This window comes from Schistocerca piceifrons, chromosome 6, assembly GCF_021461385.2.
Source record: "Schistocerca piceifrons isolate TAMUIC-IGC-003096 chromosome 6, iqSchPice1.1, whole genome shotgun sequence".
Lineage (NCBI taxonomy): Eukaryota > Metazoa > Arthropoda > Insecta > Orthoptera > Acrididae > Schistocerca > Schistocerca piceifrons.
Window position 1 is genome coordinate 38,901,177 of NC_060143.1, and position 15,059 is coordinate 38,916,235.

Sequence of the window (15,059 nt, forward strand, 5' to 3'; positions counted from 1 at the left end):
TTTCTTTCGATTGCTTGGTTTGCACTAGTTTTCCACTGATTGTTATGCCTCCCCTCTATTTCTACACAGTTTTCTGTTAATTTTTATCTCTCGCGTTTCCTTTTTGATGTTTAATATTTTCTTTCTTTGTATCACTCTTCATTACCTACATCATGTACTTCATATGTAAATGTTCCCTGAGCGTCAGCTCTGTTGTTTCTGCGTTTCCTTTTTCTTGAAGTTCCAGTTATAGTACCACTACCTGTTGAACTATCGGAATTGCACTATTGCTCATATGATGGATCTCAATCAGAGTTATCAGATGTGAAGAAAACATTCAAGGTGTCATTAGGCTGTGATGGAGCCAGGCTTGAATCTAATGAAGAAAACTAAGTATATCTAAGTACGTTAAGACTGTCAAAATTTATGTGGTGTCATTTCAGAGTATTATTTCAGAACGTATGACATCTATGACATTCTGGTCCCTATGTGGGTAACAGAAAGAGGTTCCATTAAACCCGGAACTGACTTTTGTTGTTTCTACTTCTTTCAAGTTATCACAATTGTTCCTGCCTAAGGAAACTATTTTGCGAGTCCGTTCACTAATCGTAATCACTCTTCATGCACTTGCGATGCTGATGAATAAGATACTGTTTTTACTGAAGTAAGACCACTATGGAGAACACATTCACAACGAATTCACCAACAGCGTGTCTTGATTTCCACTTAGCACCTCCTCATAATAGAATATGCACTGTCAACAATGTCACAGAGCTATATGGTCCCTGTAATTTCGTGACTAGCGAATACAACAATGAAGCCGACAAATGAGACCGAGAAAGTGTGAATCACTGAATATCGTGGGTAGTAACAACAACAAGACGCTGTGAGGCACCGTTATATCACATTGTGCAGAAGGGTATTTGTAGACATATAATCTTCCACTCACACTGGAAACGAATGGATGGGGGGATGCATCTATGCATGTTACCCCAAATGCACAAAAGCATCCTGGCTACAGTATTGGAAATAGCATTGTACACTTTCTCTCGTATAAAACTGTCACTATCGCCAATAGGGGAGTGGCATTATCTCATTTTTACACAATTCTGCACTTACACCCCTTTGCCCGGAGAAGAGCGATTTATAGCTGTCGATTTTCGTCGCATCAACAAGCTGTTGAATTATTCTAGAATCATCGTTTTGAGGTATCAACATCAAATCGGAAAAAATGGTGTCTGTATTGATTCCAAAGCGAGAAAAAGTGCTTAAACTTCGAAGTCGAATATTTTGAGAAACAATGAAAACATTTGACCCAACAAATGCTTTTCTTTCATAGCTTTTGCTAACACGCTTTTATCCATACGAGCTTCAGTTGTCGCAAGAGTCAGAACCTGATAACAAAGAGCTACGATTGTAGTTTCCCGTGTACATTTTTGTGTAGTTAACTTATAATGGTAAGTTTCCAGCCAAAATGACACTTCTTGAAGAGTTCTCACTGTATAGTTAACAAACACAACACTAGCGTCTGTGCCAAAACTAATATGTGTACTGTAAGGGAAGCTCAGTGTGACAGCTCTAAAGACATTGAGCTCTGTTGGTTTTCGGCTGATCGTTGCATAACAGAAACCCATTCGTTACACAGTGGATGTTTCTATGTAAAATATGATGTATGTACACTTATGAAACAGAAACAGAGAATATGTATTAAACACTTTTAACCGCCTGTCATGATATTCGTGAAAGCTGTTTGTAGAAAGAAAAATGTCCTTTCTAATCTTATGCGTAATTGTGATTCCATTTATCAAAAGTCTCGACTGTGCGAAGGAACACTGAAGGGTAACGCTTTAAATTTTGCACCTATTTGAACATAGAAGCATTTTATTTCTTGTATGTGCGAGTGTGTATCTGTGGGAGAGGGGAGTGTGGTAGTTTGCAGAAGAGTATTCTTCTATCAATTAAAACAAAAAATCAATATGTCTGATATAGCGCATCAGAATTTTTCTGGTCCAGACTATGTGGCGCGTTGTTGTTGTTGTTGTGGTCTTCAGTCCTGAGACTGGTTTGATGCAGCTCTCCATGCTACTCTATCCTGTGCAAGCTTCTTCATCTCCCAGTACCTACTGCAATCTACATCCTTCTGAATCTGCTTAGTGTATTCATCTCTTGGTCTCCCTCTACGATTTTTACCCTCCACGCTGCCCTCCAATACTAAATTGGTGATCCCTTGATGCCTCAGAACATGTTCTACCAACCGATCCCGTCTTCTGGTCAAGTTGTGCCACAAACTTCTCTTCTCCCCAAACCTGTTCAATACTTCCTCATTAGTTATGTGATCTACCCATATAATCTTCAGCATTCTTCTGTAGCACCAAATTTAGAATGCTTCTATTCTCTTCTTGTCCAAACTATTTATCGTCCATGTTTCACTTCCATACATGGCTACACTCCATACAAATACTTTCAGAAATGACTTCCTGACACTTAAATCTATACTCGATGTTAACAAATTTCTCTTCTTCAGAAACGCTTTCCTTGCCATTGCCAGTCTACATTTTATATCCTCTCTACTTCGACCATCATCAGTTATTTTGCTCCCCAAATAGCAAAACTCCTTTACTACTTTAAGTGCCTCATTTCCTAATCTAATTCCCTCAGCATCACCCGACTTAATTCGACTACATTCCATTATCCTCGTTTTGCTTTTGTTGATGTTCATCGTATATCCTCCTTTCAAGACACTGTCCATTCCATTCAGCTGCTCTTCCAAGTCCTTCGCTGTTTCTGACAGAATTACAATGTCATCGGCGAACCTCAAAGTTTTTATTTCTTCTCCATGGATTTTAATACCTACTCCGAATTTTTCTTTTGTTTCCTTTACTGCTTGCTCAATATACAGATTGAACAACATCGGGGAGAGGCTACAACCCTGTCTCACTCCCTTCCCAACCACTGCTTCCCTTTCATGTCCCTCGACTCTTATAACTGCCATCTGGTTTCTGTACAAATTGTAAATAGCCTTTCGCTCCCTTTATTTTACCCCTGCCACCTTTAGAATTTGAAAGAGAGTATTCCAGTCAACATTGTCAAAAGCTTTCTCTAAGTCTACAAATGCTAGAAACGTAGGTTTGCCTTTCCTTAATCTTTCTTCTAACGTAAGTCTTAAGGTCAGTATTGCCTCACGTGTTCCAGTGTTTGTGGCGCGTAGGAAAGCGAGTTATTATTACTTGATTTACTGCCCATAAACAATGGAACTAAAGATAGTGTTTGGTTTAATCGCAACTGAATAGCCGAAGAATGAATTTAGCGTTATACGCAAGTACTGTTGTTTTCCAGGGTTCTGTTTAATAGTACTTAACTGCAGAGGTGTGTGTTATGTGTAGAACTATAGTGATAGTAGTGGAAACTCTGTCGCAGTTGTATGTAATAAATTTGTTATTTATAATATTAACGATTAACACAATATCCTGTGTAATAGAAAATAAAATGTAGTACACCCCTTGATGCTGAAGTCATCATCAGAAATGAGCATGTAGGCAGAAAGGTATAAAGTTTATTTAGGTCTACTTATACTAAAATATGTTCTCTCCGCGAGTAACTGGCGTGCTGGAACGTAAGTTGATACACCAGTTATGTACTACGTAGCACTTTCATGTTGTGAAATCTAGGCGGCAGTGGTTGTTTGTCATTTGGCGCAAGTTGTGTCGGTCCTTCGTGGCACCCACTAGAACCATAGCAGTCTGTTTAGACCACAGGCGAGGCAAAATAGCATATGAAACTATTTTATATTCAAACATCTCGATCATCCCGACGATGAATACCGATTGTGGGCAGCTTATAGAGTACTCATTATATCATTATTTATTGCATTGTTATAGCATTAACTGTCAGTATCTTTTATTACAATTCTTTAGTCTTTTACAGCTTTCGATTGTACACTGAAAAATGTGAAGGCATTAGAGAGGATGGGACATAAGTCATTTGTCACTATATATCAAATGGATTGGAAGACAGAGAACTACTGAATGCTCTCCGCGATCTCCACATACCACACCAGCGGATTTTTCCGTCTCGGGTGTGCAAAATGACAAGGTTTATTCAAAATGGTTCAAATGGCTCTGAGCACAATGGGACTCAACATCTTAGGTCATAAGTCCCCTAGAACTTAGAACTACTTAAACCTAACTAACCTAAGGACATCACACACACCCATGCCCGAGGCAGGATTCGAACCTGCGATCGTAGCAGTCCCGCGGTTCCGGACTGCAGCGCCAGAACCGCACGGCCACCGCGGCCGGCAAGGTTTATTCCCTCAAGATTCCTGATGTTTACTACTTGAAGAAGAAGAAGAAAAAGAAAAAAAAGAATCCAACCAGAATTTGAATACCAACAGTCCCGGAAGATTTGCGAGAAAATTTGGAAATCAGTGCGTAAACGATGCAGTGTTTGCTTAGAACAGCATGAAAACCACTTTGTGCATATTTTGTAGGTTCATTGATTTCTGCATATATTTCTTTGTTGAAAACAAATCTTTATTTTCATTTGTTTAGTATTATTGCATGTATTTTCGTATGTTTAGTATTATTTATTACTGCCTCAAACGCAGTTTTGACAACTGGCTTATGGCTCGTCCTGTATTTTGTTGAACAGGTAAGATTTTAAAAACATGAATAAAATTGTAATATACTTTTCGCGGTTAAGTCATTAATCTGTAGTCTGAACTTACGAACTGGTGTCTTTTCAGAGCCAACACAAAAGGTTTTCTTTTTAACAGAATTTATTCGTGTATAAATGTAACGAATCGGTTGATACAGATGATTGCAGTGCTTTAACTCAAAATTGGCTTATTGCTCGAGGACCGTTGCGGGGTGAGGGGCCGTGCAGGGGTTAGAAACGCCACCCGCCTGCCACAGTGTAGACACTTTAACGTCTGCTTCATGCTTCCACGAAAGCAAGAGTGACGCACGGAGGTGAAGATCAGTTAAATGTTGTTCCTAATCGTAAATGAAAACGTCTTTTGTACTGGCATGTTAATAAATATCCTAAGTGATGCCCTTGTACTGAAAAAAAGAAAATCACTCGGAACACTGAAGTACAAAACAGTAACACAGCAGAGAATTGCTAGGTAATGTTGGCTGCAAGCAAAACCAAATGACTACCGACCGATGCCTTCTGACTTCTAGCGATTTAAGTCTCGGGAGCCGATCGGCGAACTTATATTTAATACACTGTATGTAGAAATGTGCAGTAATGTATGAAATATTATTTAAGTTGCCATTTTCCTTTTCTGATCTACTCATAATTGTGAATTTATCACTTCGCTCTACGGCATTACTGGTAATGGTACACATCTGTGTTTGGACTCTTCCCTTGAAAAACAAGAATTTTTATGAAAACGACCGCAATAATCTATTTAGTAATATTTTCCGCTTGTTTTGGCCCTGAGAAGAAAACTAAAGACATATGTTGCGCCATTAACATCTAATTTTACTCCATATTTCGCATCTATGGGGAAAATGAGGGAACAGCTATTTGATAGACGTATATAAAAAGTTTGATATTCATTGAGCAGTAAAATGTAAGACGCTTCTTGACCGTACTTGCATCTGTTTGAATGTAAAGAAAACTAACGAGTACACTGAAGTGACACACTGTTACTATTATTCAACTCAATACAACAGTCGTCTTAATAATCAGTTAACATATTTTGGTTACTGCAGTAATATTTTTTTCATTGTCGCTACTGGATTTAGCAAAAACCGTAAAACGTAATGGGTTATTCTGTGTGAAAACTGCAAGTTAAGAATCCTATAAAAAATCTCTGAATAAAAGGTGAACCTGGTACCTCTAAAAAAAAGTGTTCGTAGTGCATGATTGAATGGAAGTCGCTGAAGATGGATGTTCAGCCCCGGTAAAAGTCTTTGAACTGGACGCCACTTCGGCGACTTCCGAGTTGCTAACGTATCCCATTTGCCCAACCAGGGAAGGGGACTTAAAGTTTAACGTGGTGTACGAAGCATGTGTTGTAGTTCCCGGCAAATCACCAAGGTTTGAGGGATAGGCTACATACGAACTGAAAATCCTCAAGGTCTGAAAAGGATTCGATCCAGCAACTTTTCAGTTTAGAGACATGGACTTTACCACTAGACCACCAAGCCCAACAGTATGAATCTACAGAAAGAACTATAAATGCAGAGTGTTCCAAAAAGATTAATCTTATTTCACAAAACAATAACTTCTACACGAATGAAGATAGAAATTTAGTGTAAATTTTAACTTTCCTATCGAAACAAACGACTTTCCTTGCTGCCAGTTGCTAGTGTTGCCTGTTCGTGTCGTTACCGGTAAATTTTTCCCTGGTATGGCTATCTCGCACGCTCGGTTACAGGAATCATGTACCCGCATGAGCTGGAGATCTGTATCTTTTTACAATTACGATAACATGGCAAAAGTTTTATTTTTTAACAGGACGAAGCATTGATATCAGCATGTAAGACAATCTCTTAACAACAAACTGCTTCGACGGTAGATCACCTATAAAGAGGTTTTAATACACTCAATATTTGTTGCACAATACTTAGTAATGCGCAGTAATATCAACCGTCTGAGAGCGGTATTGACGGTATGCGCAATATACTGAAGGAGACTGCAGAGCTTTAGAAATATTGATGTTCGCTCAATACACTGCGCATATATTGCACTGTTGCAGGTGATATAGCACAATACACGGCTGTTCTGCCGAGACCAAGTGATTTGCGGACATGTAAACAACGCCATATGAATGTATCTGAATACTTGAAAGACCGATGAATGGAAATATCTATTGAAGTGCATTCAGAGGACTAGCACTTTTTCAGTAATTAGCTGTAGAAACATTTCATAAAAGTGTCTAACTGCAAGGAAATTATTTGTTTCGGAATCTTTAACCTTATTTACTGCAGAACTACCTAACAGCGCAAGCTACCATCCTTTACAGTAATGTATCGTACTCTTTTGAAGTTCTTGTCGCTTCCAGCATGTGGAAAGTGAAATCTGATGAGTTCTTGAACAGTATTTTTTCTGTGTACATAAAGTTTAACAAGGTTCGCTAATTCATTGAAGTATTCCATGTTCGTCCTTACAAAATTCGGAGAATCATTTGGCTCTGCTGTAAGTTCTCAAGGAATGTTGGTATGGCCTCGTATGAAACGCCTTCCAAGCCACCCTACGCACATCAGCGGTACCTCCTGTTTCCCTTTTTGCAGCACGTAGCGACAGAAATCTCATACATGCAAGCTCTACGAATCGATATTCGAAATGTTCGCTACGAAGACAGATCTCTACGATACGACTCTCTGACATAAATATTGAGCAATAATATTGTGCCATTCTTGGACTTGCAATTTCGCGCATATATTGACACAATAGCATCGTGCAATAAATATTGCACGCATGAGAGTCCCTTAAGGAGCGTACAGATCTTCAGTTGCGTCGTTGGTCTCCAATGCTTCTCGCCTCAAGGTATGTGACTTTTTGGATTTGTCAAGAACTCCGTCCACATACTTTCCCTTCCAACAACTTCGGGTGAAATGCGACACCACGTGGCAATAGCAGCGAACGCAGTAACTGCATAAATGCTCGTATAAGTACAGGACGAGTCTGACTATTATCTGAATGCCTGTCATTCGTCCTGTGCAATACACAATGAACATTTCTGAAAGGTAAACGAAAACTTTGAATCTAAACGTAATAGCAAAAGTGCTCCAAGGTAATATTCACATAGACATAAAAGATATTTCTTTGCAAAATGGTATGGTCCTATTAAGATTGAACACTTTGTCGTCCTACGCTGCTGTCTTCATTCGTGTACAAGATATAGTACAGGGTAATTCAAAAAGAATACCACAACTTTAAAAATGTGTATTTAATGAAAGAAACATAATATAACCTTCTGTTATACATCATTACAAAGAGTATTTAAAAAGGTTTTTTTTTCAATCAAAAACAAGTTCAGAGATGTTCAATATGGCCCCCTCCAGACACTCGAGCAATATCAACCCGATACTCCAACTCGTTCCACACTCTCTGTAGCATATCAGGCGTAACAGTTTGGATAGCTGCTGTTATTTCTCGTTTCAAATCATCAATGGTGGCTGGGAGAGGTGGCCGAAACACCATATCCTTAACATACCCCCATAAGAAAAAATCGCAGGGGGTAAGATCAGGGCTTCTTGGAGGCCAGTGATGAAGTGCTCTGCCACGGGCTGCCTGACGGCCGATCCGTCGCCTCGGGTAGTTGACGTTCAGGTACTTACGGACAGATAAGTGCCAATGTGGTGGCGCTCCATCCTGCTGAAATCTGAATTGTTGTGCTTCTTGTTCGAGCTGAGGAAACAGCCAATTCTCTAACATCTCCAGATACTGTAGTCCAGTTACAGTAGCACCTTCGAAGAAAAAGGGACCAAAAACTTTATTGGCTGAAATGGCACAGTAAACGTTCACCTTAGGCGAGTCACGTTCATACTGAGTTGTTTCCCGCGGATTCTCAGTGCCCCATATACAGACATTGTGACGGTTGACTTTCCCGTTAGTGTGGAAAGTTGCTTCATCACGAAACACAATCTTTGAAACGAGAGATTCATCTGTTTCCATTTGAGAAAGGATAAAATCACAGAAATTGATTCTTTAATCTTATCAGCTGCAGACAGTGCTTGAGCCAATTTCAGACGATAAGGTTTCAAAACTAAGCTTTTTCGTAGGACTCTCCATACAGTTGATTGTGGAATTTGCAGCTCTCTGCTAGCTCTGCGAGTCGATTTTCCTGGGCTGCGAACAAATGCTTGCTGGATGCGTGCTACATTTTCATCACTCGTTCTCGGCCGTCCAGAACTTTTCCCTTTGCACAAACACCCATTCTCTGTAAACTGCTTATACCAACGTTTAATACACCACCTATCAGGAGGTTTAACACCATTCTTCGTTCGAAATGCACGCTGAACAACTGTCGTCGATTCACTTCTGCCGTACTCAATAACACAAAAAGCTTTCTGTTGAGCGGTCGCCATCTTAGCATCAACTGACGCTGACGCCTAGTCAACAGCGCCTCAAGCGAACAAATGTACAACTAAATGAAACTTTATAGCTCCCTTAATTCGCCGACAGATAGTGCTTAGCTCTGCCTTTTGTCGTTGCAGGGCTTTAAATTCCTAAAGTTGTGGTATTCTTTTTGAATCACCCTGTATAATGAAATTGTATCAATCTTTTTGAGATACCCTCTTTAATACCCGGGCACGCTGAAAAGTAGTGCCTCCGACTTTTTTATGTCAAAAAACAAACGTTATTAACATTCTAGACCTTCTTTTCGTCATGTCTACGTATTTGCACCCCTCTGTCGTTAGAGAGCTCCGAAATGCAGCGTGTAAGATAACGTTGTGTAACGCAGATACGTCGATACTTGAGAAACACTTTACTGTAATCTAGTTTCAAATTCGAAGACATCGTCCACACATGGAGCAGCCTCTCCTCCAGCGCGGAAATGCCAGAATATTCACGAGCACTGCAATACCTGCAACAATCTGACGCCTTGGTTTCACTGTCATCGATTATCCTGCATACAGTCCCGACTTTGTCCCATCCGATTTCCACCTTCGGGGACTTCACTTTGATACTGATGAAGTGGTGCAAGCAGAGGTGAGGTTGTGGCTTTGTCAACAACGTCAAACATTCTGTACTGACGGTATCAACAAACTGGTCTCTCGCTGGGAGAAATGTGTTCGTCAGCAGTCTGACTATGCTGACAAACAAATATGTAGATTTTTAGAATAAAGATGGAGAATATAAATAACTTTTTGTTTATTTTAAAAAGTTTAAGTGTTTTCACATAACGAATTTGGAGGCATTACTTTTCAGCACGGCCTTGTACAAGAAACGTGTTGTTTTTTGTGATTTTTTTGAGCAAAAAATGATCCAAATGGCTCTGTGCACTATGGGACTTAACCTCTGAGGTCATCAGTCCCCTAGAACTGAGAAATACTTAAACCTAACTAACCTAAGGACATCACACACACCCATGCCCGAGGTGGGATTCGAACCTGTGACCGTTGCGGTCGCGCGGTTCCAGACTGTAGATCCTAGAACCGCTCGGCCACTCCGGACGGCTTTTTTGAGCATTTCCTGACAGGAATTTAAAGTGGTACGCATCACGTCAGTATTACTTATTTCGCAAAAGTTATGTTGTTTTAATGCTGCATATGTGTACAGGGTTCTTCATGAGTAATTCCGCAGAGGTGTTCAAAATTGTCACCTTTTGTGACTGTTGCTGATGTCAGTACGGTCAGAATAACACGTGCTTCTAATCAACTGAAGTTGCTCGTGATCACGAAGGTGATAACGACACCAGGCCACTTTGGAAATACGTTATATCAGCTCATTTTAGAAATCTGTTCTTTGGGTTGCCTATCTCCAGGCACGATCTAATTTGACCCGACAGTACGGTGTGAATATCGTCTACAAGTTCTGACAAACCTGCCTCCTTATGGTACACTGTGCAACTACGCAAAGGTGCGTATTACGAATCGAAAGTTTTAGAGATGCTCCGTCTACTGACAAGTGTCTGTTTTCTGTGTGTCTTGTACTTTACGTGCAGTCTTCTGAAATCACGGAAGTACTTATGAATAACCTTGTATCATACTAATACACTAGCTCGACCAATAGCGAAAATCAATGCTTAATTTCAGCTACTGTTACAGTCATCTCCAGTTTCCACTCATGGTTTTCATGTAGGTTTCGAATGCCGGCCTGACAGCGATAGGTGTGCACACAATCCATATCTATATTCTACGGCAGTCAAGATATTATGTTCTCTACAATCAGCTGGTTGCTGACTTTTTTAGTTCTGCATTATCAAGAAACAGCTTGAACACTACAGCATCTTTATAACAAAGTTTTACAAGTAATCAAACCTACCGAGAGTAAACGAATGGAGGGCAGTCAATAGATATTCGTCTTCTTTTGGGAAATACTGTTAATTCTATAACTGTTATTACTGTACTTCAACCGATACCAGTTTTCTAAAAAGAAGCTCCATCACGTTCGATGAAGATTATGCCAGATGAATTGTACGTGTGTTTCCACTATTTTGGACTGGTAGGTGTGACGGATTCCCTGGCCAGCTAAAGGACCCTACATCAATCATCGTAGAGTTTGTCAATTTTAGAAACGGCTATGAAAGCCTTCAGTGCTCACAGGATTATTTCTATCCTATATTTATTTATTGCTCTGCTTTGTTGGATACCAAGTGTCTTATTTCCTGAAGTGAACCACATTACATCACTTTTTACCATTTTTACTACATAAGTATAGAAATGGTTGCATTTGCTGTATAGCTATTGAAAAACTATAGTAATGCAAAACTAAAAGAAGTAAGAAATTTAATTTTTTTTACTTTTGAAGAAGGTAATGAAAGACATTGGACTGAATGTAGAATTCCCGTCACTATCACTGTGTGCATACGTGAAACTTTTAACTATTATTAAGCACGATGTCCCACGTCCGTTATTATCCTCAGTATATGGTTTGAATCGTTGATACCATCACTACTGTTGACGCAGAGAGGTAGCGCCGCATGTTGATGGATTGGAATACAAATTAGATGTTTTAGGTGACTCTAATCTACATAAACTAAAAAGTGTGGTATTGAACTGATTTGTCACTTAACTCGAAAATCATATTATAATTGTAAATGTCTTTTGTACATTTCGTTTGTGCTAACGCACTACAGGTTGTGACAGTGAAATAGTATAACACAACAATTAACTAGAATGATGTTTCACAAATCGCGTTATAGGAAAATGAATTATGTACTTATTAGCCCAAACGACATTCTATATGCCGTTTAATATACTTTACTGTTTCACCAGCGCAAGGATCACGGTTGCAAGCAATTTTTCAAATGTCGCAGAAGAATGATGCAAAAATAAGTCTGGGCATCAGACGATAAATCCTGGCCAGAAATTCGGTTGTGGAATATTTCAACAATTTGTTTCTCCAGTAGTCAGCACGTAGTCATGTGACCTCTCTGTGTAGTTAAACAGGGTTACAAGCGGGTGTTAAGCCACCATCATACAACTAGTACCAGTCTGCTCATGTTTGTTGGAAGTTTACCATGTAACTATGTAATCTTCTGCTTTTCATCTGAATCAGGATTATGGCCGAAACACGTAAAACTAGATTATTAAATAAGGGAGCACTGGTTTTCAGTTTTCTCTGTGTTACCATTCCGTCATCTGAGACCAATTCAGAAAATTGCAGACTATGTACCACGCCTTCCTCCTGGGACTTATGGCACACCTTTGTTGACAAGATCTTGCTTGTGTTTCACGAATCTCCCATATAAGTTGCAGCTAAGAGCTCGGTAACAAACGCTCTTAAGAAGTATGGGTTGTAGAAGCGTGGTTTTGAGTGTTCCACCAAGATAACAAAATAGATTGGGTCTATGCACTCTTTAATAGTGGACTTAAATTTCTAATAGTGACGTTGCATGGTTCTAATTTGCCTGAACTAAATTTAATTGAATCTCTGAATACGAGAAGTTACTACCGCTTATGCAAAGACTCTGGAGATCATTACACGTGTAACTCATTCATAAGTGAACTTGAGACTGAGGATAACCAACTGGTCTCAGTGATACACTGTCAAACTTTGCACTCAGTCTATGTTAGAGCAATGTATTTTGTTGCCATATTGGTGATTAGTTGTACAGTTTACCTTGTTATTTCGATCAATTTATTTCGGAATTGTTGCTAAGGCGACAGATTAGTTACACGTAATCAAAGTCAGTTATTGATACCAAACGAAGTGGCAGAGTTATGATCTGTTCAACAAGATAAAATCATTTTAAGTCCCAACAAAAACCTTATGAAAATCTGGCGATAGCGTTCGAGGCCTTTTGATTTATTGTCTGATATTCGGACTTCTCTCTCACTCTCTGTCTGTCTCTCTCTCTCTCTCTCTCTCTCTCTCTCTCTCTCTCTGTCTGTGTGTGTGTGTGTGTGTGTGTGTGTGTGTGTGTGTGTGTGCGTATGTGTGTGTGTGTGTGTGTGTATGTTTCTCTATCACACTAATTCCAGGTTTTCTTCCATCATGGATTCGCCCTTTGGATTGATTTTCTACAGAAACATATCATACCACTTTAACGGAATCCATCTCTTTCAAAAACAAAATTTCTAGGTTAAAAAGCGTAATAAAACGTGAAAAAAGGAGGTAAGTGGTCAAACGTAACGTAGTAACAGGTATGGGTCTCAAGGGGCATAAGGGCTTTACGTCGAGCCTACACTACGATGACTGGAGCGGTATTGAAACGGTTGGAACTTCTGAATGAATACCAGCACAGCAGGAACGTTTCGCAAATTACCATTCATAGATAATCAGTTAATGAGTACCTTAGTGTTCATCTTGGCAGCCTAAGTGCGAGTTTTCCTGGTGTGGTGGCTATGGGCAAACAGCATCATGCCTCTCGCCAAGGTACACACAATGTCAGACTTGCACCATGTGTAGAGTAAATACGCAGTGCTTTCGTAGTTCAGCTCTTCAGGAGTGGCGCTTTGGGTCTGTGTATGTATACATATACTCGCTGCTCAAATATGGACAGATTGTGAATGGATGACTGCGGACTGATTTGTTTAAATTTGCCTTTCTTCCACTTGTTCTCTCCCCATCTCGCACCTCCCCCTCCCCACTGCTGTGTGTGTCATGTTTTTCCTTCTGCTACTCCCCATCCTCTGCCCCTATTTCTCTTTTTGTGCACTTTGCTGAAATTTCAAATAAGTTCAGTCATGTTACAGAATGCCACAAGAAATGTAATTCATTTACAAAACATTATAATAAATAAGTGGCATTTTACAGAATAAATCTTTCATTCTGCAGAGGAATGTCCACTACGTTAATGCCTCTTAAAGGCGATACTTCTACCAACTGAGACTGAGAACTCGTCCTTCCTCCGTCTGTCCTAGTCTCTTCTCTCCGTACACCACCTTTTCCCACTCTCATTACCCATCCTCTCCTTGGCCCCTCTCTTCTTGTCTGTCCTCTCCTGCCTACCTCGCTCTGCCCATTCCCTCCTCTATCCATCTTTACCTTCCCCTCAATATTAATGGCCTCTGCAAAACATGTCGATTAAACAGGCTAATATGATTCCCACAAAACACCTGTCGTGCAGGGCAGCTTACATGTGAGGGGTTTAAAACCATTTTTTTGATCCTGATGTGTAGACTGCACAGTAAAACAGATCGATAACGCAGGTTGATATTATTCTCACATGCCTGTTGTTCAGGGTAATCTACATGCCATGTGCTGAAATACAGTTTTTTTCCTGTATCTCTGCTCCTGTAGGAGATATTTTCTGAAATCGATCCAGAAGTTTGGGAGGAGAAGCTATATAAAGAGGGAAAGCGAGATAGATAATCTTGCGAAATCAGATGAATCTTTTTGAAATAGTCTATACAATTGAGCTGTCTGCAACAATTATCTAACAAAGTAAGGAAGAGTGAACTACACTGTCCAGTCCATACGAAAGTCGCTTAAAGCTTATGGAGTTTCTGAATCAGCCAAGACATCATTGTCATAACCACTGCACCAACACATTCAATGTTTTCCTGTGGCTGAAGGTTTCGTAAGTTATCTGATAACAGTAAATCCAGAAAAATGTTAGAAGCAATTTCAACTTATGACCAGAATTTGTCATCATTTCTTAGGCTTTCAGAGACCTGTAAAAAATACATTTAGTTGTGCATTTTACACATGTGGAAACTATCTATGGCAACTTTTATAGCTGACAGAATTGTGACATATAGAAGCCATGTGGAAAATGAAGATATGTACGTCTGAAAAGTCGTGAGACAAAATAATAGTTGTTATGGTCTTCAGTTGAGAGACTGGTTTGATGCAGCTCTCCATGCTACTCTATTCTGTGCAAGCTTCTTCATCTCCCAGTAACTACTGTAACCTACATCCCTCTGAATCTGCTTAGTGTATTCATCTCTTGGTCTCCCTCTACGATTTTTACCCTCCACGCTGCCCTCCAATGCAAAATTTGTGATCCCCTG